We start from the raw sequence: 7,999 nt of genomic DNA on the forward strand, positions 1-7,999 counted from the left end.
TTCCTGGAATGTTTTATTAACGCTCTGATAATGTCAATTATAGGTTATTTGAAAGTAATTAAATAATATCTTGATAACAAAACTTTCAAAAGATTTAGAGAATGTTATGGCTATTACTAAACGTTTTCTTAAAATAACTGTCCAGTGTTTCTAGATTTCTATGAAAAATGACCTATAATTAATTACAATATTAATTATAACAGTTTCTTCTTCAATTTGTTTTTATTAAGTATGTTAAAAATAAGCTTTTCTGTGTTGGAATGGTGTGGGCGTACCCCAACAACAGAATGGTATGGGCGTATACCGGTCATTGCAAATATTACTGTGAGAAGTGTCGTGGAAAATCTAATGAATAAAGGGAGAAGAGACTTTCGATTTCTTCAAACAATCAACTATTAATATCGATTAAATATTGCAATAATGGAGCTGGTCAACGACCGCCCGACAATACAGAGAATGCAAAGGGTTTACAGTGCCTTGCAAAAGTATTCATCCCCCTTGGCGTTTTTCCTATTTTGTTGCATTACAACCTGTAATTTAAATATATTTTTATTTGGATTTCATGTAAATGGACATACACAAAATAGTTCTAACTGGTGAAGTGAAATTTAAAAAATAACTTGTTTCTCAAAATGTAAAACAAAATTCTAAACGGAAAGGTGGTGCATGCATATGTATTCACCCCCTTTGCTCTGAAGCCCCTAACTAAGATCTGGTGCAACCAATTACCTTCAGAAGTCATATAATTAGTTAGATTGAGCACCGGTGGACTTTATTTAAGTGTCACATGATCTGTCACATGATCTTAGTATATATACACCTGTTCTGAAAGGCCCCAGAGTCTGCAACACCACTCAGCAAGGGGCACCACCAAACAAGTGGCACCATGAAGACCAAGGAGCTCTCCAAAAAGGTCAGGGACGAAGTTGTGGAGAAATACAGATCAGGGTTGGGTTATAAAAAATATCCTAAACTTTGAACATCCCACAGAGCACCGTTAAATCCATTATTAAAAAATGGAAAGAATATTGCACCACAACAAACCTGCCAAGAGAGGTCCGCCCACCAAAACTCACGGACCTGGCAAGGAGGGCATTAATCAGAGAGGCAACAAAGAGACCAAAGATAACCCTAAAGGAGCTACAAAGCTCCCAGCGGAGATTGGAGTATCTGTCCATAGGACCACTTTAAGCCGTACACTCCACAGAGCTGGGCTTTACGGAAGAGTGGCCAGAAAAAAGCCATTGCTTAACTTCATTAGGGTAGGGGGCACTATTTTCACCTCCGGATGAAAATCGTGCCCAAAGTAAACTGCCTGCCACTCAGATTTGGATAGATAACACTCTAAAATTTCTAAAACTGTTAAAATAATGTCTGTGAGTATAACAGAACTGAAATGGCAGGCGAAGACCTGAGGAAAATCCATCCAGGAAGTGCTATTACTTTGAAATGGCTGTTTTTCCAATGAAAGCCTATCCACCATTTAAAGGGATAGGACCCAGATTCCATTCCCTATGGCTTCCACTAGTTGTGAACAGTCTTTAGACATTGTTTCAGGCTTTTATTCTGAAAAATGAGGGAGAATGACAACATTGAGTGAGTGGTTACTGCGCACTGGTTACTGGTTACTGCGCACAGAGCTGGTTACTGCGCACGACCGAGAGTACGCCTTTCTTGTTTTCCTTTTATATTGACAAAGCTTTTGTCTGGTTTAAATATTATCGATTATTTAGGCTAAAAACAACCTGAGGATTGATTATAAACATCGTTTGACATGTTTCTACAAACTTTACGGATACTATTTGGAATTTTCGTCTGCCTCTTGGGACCGCATTTGAGCCATTGGATTACTGAACAAAATGTGGCAACAAAATTGAGGGTTTTGGATATAAAGAGGAACTTTATCGAACAAAACAAACATTTATTGTGTAACATGGAGTCTTGTGAGTGCAACCATACGAAGATCATCAAAGGTAAGTGATTAATTTTGTTGCTATTTCTGACTTTCGTGACTAACCTACTTGGCTGGTAACTGTACGTAATGTTTTGTGTGCTGAGCGCTGTCCTCAGATAATCGCATGGTTTGCTTTTGCCGTAAAGCCTTTTTGAAATCTGACATGGCGGCTGGATTAACAAGAAGTTAAGCTTTATTTTGATGTATAACATATATATTTTCAAGAATGTTAAATATTTGAATTGAGTATTTTTGAAAATTTCACTGGATGTTGGCCAGGTGGAAAGCTACCGTCCCACACCCCCTAGAGAGGTTAAAGAAAAAAATAAGCAAACACGTTTGGTGTTCGCCAAAAGGCATGTGGGAGATTTCCCCAAACATATGGAAGAAGGTACTCTGATGAGATGAGACTAAAATGTAGCTTTTTGGCCATCAAGGAAAACACTATGTCTGACTCAAACCCAACACCTCTCATCACCCCGAGAACACCATCCCACAGTGAAGCATGGTGGTGGCAGCATCATTCTGTTGTGATGTTTTTCATCGGCAGGTAATGGAGACTGGTCAGAATTGAAGGAACGATGGATGCCGCTAAATACAGGGACATTTTTGAGGGAAACCTGTTTCAGTCTTCCAGAGATTTGAGACTGGGAAGGAGGTTTACCTTCCAGCAGGGCAATGACCCAAAGCATACTGCTAAAGCAACACTCGAGTGGTTTAAGGGGAAACATTTAAATGTCTTGAAATGGCCTAGTCAAATCCCAGACCTCAATCTAATTGAGAATCTGTGGTATGGCTTAAAGATTGCTGTACACCAGTGGAACCCATCCAACTTGAAGGAGCTGGAGCAGTTTTGCCTTGAAGAAAGGGCAAAAATCCTAGTGGCTAGATGTGCCAAGCTTATAGAGACATACTCCAAGAGACTTGCAGCTGTAATTGCTGCAAAAGGTGGCTCTACAAAGTATTGACTTTGGGGGGGATGAATAGTTATGCACGCTCAAGTTTTCTGTTTTTTGTCTTATTTCTTGTTTGTTTCACAATAAAATATATTTTGCATCTTCAAAGTGGTAGGCATGTTGTGTAAATCAAATGATACAAACCCCCCAAAATCTATTTTAATTACAGGTTGTAAGGCAACAAAATAGGAAAAAATGCCAAGGGGGTGAATACTTTCACAAGCCACTGTACATAGAATCCCCAAAACTGCTTAGTCATGGTTGGTTCCACCTCTCCCCTGGTAGATCGGGTATCATAAGCTAACTTGTTTTCTTCTTGTTGCTATGTGTATTGGGTGTGTGAGGTCATAGCCACAAACAAGTCATAATTTTACTACTTTCTGCTTATGGAATTGTCAATGACGCACAAAGCCAGCCTCTGTTCACTTCATATCACCATACAGCTGTGCCCTTTGAAGATAGAACAGGATGGAATGCCGTGTGACCAAGTTACTCAGAAGCAAAGATGATTGGAAACAATACAGGTCTATTCTGTTCCTCATCTCTATCCCATGTTCTTGACTACACGCCTAGACCAGCTGCAGCGATTGAACGTGGAAGAGAGGAACCAACCCTGAGGTGGGGGAAGTAGTGAAACTATCTTGAAGTTTCACCCCTCCATATGTGCACAGCAATATGCCTTCTTTGTTCCTTTAAGCAGAGAGCTCTTTACCATCACTAAGCTCCTATACTAAGCTCCTATTATAGCTACAAATAATGATATAGGTCCGTCTAATAGATCCTGCAAACATAGAATTTTTCCCTCACAGTAGTACACTATTTGGCCAGCTCATCCTCAGGAGGATGACATTGGTTTGAAATATAAATTTAAGGTGTTTTTTCTCCAATTTATGCTTTGGCCACAAAGACGAGTAGAGGACAAGTCACCAACATTAGTTTGGGTATGAGTTATCAAAACTTTTAAAAGTGAGATTTTTGTATATATATTTTTCGAACTTCCTTAAAACCTTCACTGAATGTTTCAATAACACTGCTAGCTTATTAGGGTAAACTTTTTTTAAACTCCAAGCATAGAACACATGGAAATGAATTTGCTTATGCATTAATTATGCGAACACTTTTCTTTTCCATTGTGATGCGGAATCAGTGAGATTCAAACCTATGATCTTCTCGATACTCTATCCATGGAATTAGTCTGCTGTACCACCAGGACGGAGCTAGCACACTATGTTTCTTTTACGAACGCAAAGGTGTTGATTTTAGTCTATTCAAACAGACCCAATTTGAAACAAAACACTCATTAAGATCAGGTGTGGCCAATTAGTGGGCGTGCCCAACACACCTGAACACACTCAACAAGATAGAGGATAGAGAGAGTTTTGTTGACGCTGAGAACTGAATGGATCTGTTTTTAAATAACATTCTAAGAACGTTTTCTGAACGTTACCAAGGTTTCTTATAGGTTTTCATGGAAAGTTTTCTTCAGGTTATGAGAATGGAAGTTAGAGCATATTGTTGTTTTTAACATTCCCAGAATATTGCCAAGAACTGACATAAAAGAGAAGCATTCAATTCTCTGAACGTTCTGAAAAAGTTACACAATTTTTGAGAACCTTACCAGAATGCAGTAAAATATGAGACTAAATAGAACCACATGGGAACTCGTGTGGAATGTTCTGTCGAAGTACTGACATTCCCACAGAATAACGTTGTTTTTTAAAGTTCTCTGAACAATTTGAAAACATGACTTTAAAAAGAACCATGAGAACCTGTAGGAAACATGCTGAAGCATTGAAATTCCCACAGAAGAATATTGTTTCTGGAAATAGCCAAGAACTTGAGATAAACGTATATCTTCCTCAATGAGGATAATCCTGAAGCTGTGTGCCAGAAGAGGAAATAACTTTTCCCAGCCATGAAAGCTGCCAGAGCGTGTGGGGACGTTGCTTACATCCACTATGACAGGCTCATTATCCACCCTCCCTCCCAGAAGCCTGGAAGGAATGAGAGAGCCAAGCCTATGGGTTCGTTGCTTCAACCCCGCAGCACACACACACACTTACACATACCAACTAATTAATGGGCTGCTGAATGTATATTTTTTTCCTCCTGCGTTGTCTGATAAGCTAGCCAGGAAAGGGATGAAAATAGCGCATATTAAAATATGTAGCCTAAGTTATAAGGTACATGAAATCAATAACTTGCTAACATCAGATAGCATTCAAGTTGCTCTTTTCCTTTATACATTGGCCATTTCTGAGATTCACTAAGATAATTAATTTGATTATACAGCAGTAGCAATACAAGGATATAACATCTATAGAAGAGACAGGAATGCTCATGTGGGAGGTGTTGCTGTATATATTCAGAGCCATATCCCTGTAATGCTTAGAGAAGATCTTATGTCAAGTGTTATTGAAGTGTTGTGGTTGCAGGTTAACCTGGCAAATCTAAAGCCTTTTCTTTTGGGGTGTTGCTATAGGCCACCAAGTGTTAACATTCAGTATCTAAATAATATGTGTTGATAGTGTATGTGATGTGAACAGAGAGGTTTACTTTCTTGGGGACCTGAATATTGACTGGTTTTCATCAAACTGTCCACTCAAGAGGAAGCTTCTTACTGTATCCAGTGCCTGGAATCTGGTTCAGGTTATTAATCAACCTAACAGGGTGTTTACAAACACTACAGGAACAATCATCCACATGTACTGATCACATTTTTACTAATACTGTAGAACTTTTATCAAAGCTGTATCCATACCCGTTGGATGCAGTGATCACAATACAGTGGCTATATCCAGGAAAGCCAAAGTTCCAAAAGCTGGGCCTAAAATAGTGTATAAGAGATTATACAAAAGATTTTGCTGTGACTCTTATGTGGATGATGTAAAAAATATTTGTTAGTCTGATGTGATTAATAAGGAGCATCCACACGCTGCACTTGATACATTTCTGAAATTGCTTAATCCAATTATGGATAAACATGCACCTGTTAAGAAACTGACTGTTAGAACTGTTAAGGCTTAACGGATTGATGAGGAATTGTATGGTTGGAAGAGCTGGTGCAAAAGGAGTGGCTAATAAGTCTGGATGCAAATCTGACTGGCTTACTTACTGCAAATTGAGAAATTATGTGACTAAACTCACCAAAAAAAAGAAATTATATTATGAAGCCATGATCAATGATACAATGATGGAACACTTTAAACACTTTGGAGTACTTTAAATGAAATTATGGGCAGAAGGACAAATTCAACTCCATCTTTCATTGAATCAGATGACTTATTCATCACAAAACCATTAGATGTTGCCAATTATTTTTATGATTACTTCATTGGCAAAGTGGGCAAACTTATGCAGGAAATGCCAACAACGAACAGTGAGCCATCATACTCACGCATAAAAAAATAAAAAAATGAAAGATAAGCATTGCAAGTTTGAATTTTGTAAAGTTAGTGTGGGAGAGGTAGGAAAAAAATGCCATTGACAACTTAGATGGATACTGAGGATGGTAGCTGAATCTATAGCCACTCCTATCTGTCAGATCTTTAAACTGAGCCTAGAGGAAAGTCTTTGTCCTCTGGCCTGGAGGGAAGCCAAAGCCATTCCTCTACCCAAGAGTGGTGAAGCTGAATTTACTGGTTCTAACAGCAGACCTATCAGCGTGCTGCCAGCTCTTAGCAAACATAATGCTATTTCTCTGTAAACAAATAAACAACAGACTTCAGCATGCTTAGAGAGAAGGGCAAACAATATGTACTGCACTGGCACACATTTTTGATGATTGGTTGAAATACATTTATAATAAGAAGATTGTGGGAGCTGTACTGTTAGATTGACCATAACCTTTAGATGAGAAAATGTGTGTTATGTCTTTTCAACCTCTGCCATATAGAGGAAAGTATTCAGACCCCTTCACTTTTTCCACATTTTGTTATGTTACAGCCTCATTGTAAAATGTATCTAATAGAACTTAGAGGGTTTTCTTTAATGGAAGCTTCTCTAATGTCAAACATGTAAAATGTGGTGTACCGCAGGGTAGCTCTCTAGGCCCTCTACTCTTTTCTTTTTTTACCAATGACCTGCCACTGGCATTAAACAAAGCATGTGTGTCCATGTCTGCTAATGATTCAGCCATATATTGCATCAGCATATACACTACCGTTCAAAAGGTTGGGGTCACTTAGAAACGTGCTTGTTTTTTAAAGAAAAGCACATTTTTGGTCCATTAAAATAACATAAAATTGATCAGAAATACAGTGTAGACAAGTGTTAATGTTGTAAATGCCTATTGTAGCTGGAAACGGCAGATTTTTTTTATTGAATATCTACATAGGCGTACATTGGCCCATTACCAGCAACCATCACTCCTGTGTTCCAATGGCACGTTGTGTTAGCTAATCCAAGTTTATAATTTTAAAAGGCTAATTGATAATTTGAAAACCCTTTTGCAATTATGTTAGCACAGCTGAAAACTGTTGTGTTGATTAAATAAGCAATAAAACTGGCCTTCTTTAATCTAGTTGAGTATCTGGAGCATCAGCATTTATGAGTTCGATTACAGGATCAAAATGGCTAGAAACAAAGCATTTTCTTCTGAAACTCGTCAGTCTATTCTTGTTCTGAGAAATTAAGGCTATTCCATGCGAGAAATTTCCAAGAAACTGAACATCTCGTACAATGCTGTGTACTACTCCCTTCACAGAACAGAGCAAACTGGCTGTAACCAGAATAGAAAGAGGAGTGGGAGGCCCTGGTGCACAACTGAGCAAGAGGACAAGTACATTAGTACCTCACAAGTCCTCAACTGGAAGCTGCATTAAATAGTACCCGCAAAACACCAGTCTCAACGTCAACAGTGTAGAGGCGACTCCAGGAAGCTGACCTTCTAGGCAGAGTTCCTCTGTCCAGTGTCTGTGTTCTTTTGCCCATCTTAATATTTTATTTTTATTGGCCAGTCAGAGATATGGCTTTTTCTTTGCAACTCTGCCTAGAAAGCCAGCATCCAGGAGTCATCTCTTCACTGTTGACATAGAGACTGGTGTTTTGCGGGTACTATTTAATGAAGCTGCCAGTTGAAGACTTGTGA

This window comes from Salvelinus namaycush, chromosome 4, assembly GCF_016432855.1.
Source record: "Salvelinus namaycush isolate Seneca chromosome 4, SaNama_1.0, whole genome shotgun sequence".
Lineage (NCBI taxonomy): Eukaryota > Metazoa > Chordata > Actinopteri > Salmoniformes > Salmonidae > Salvelinus > Salvelinus namaycush.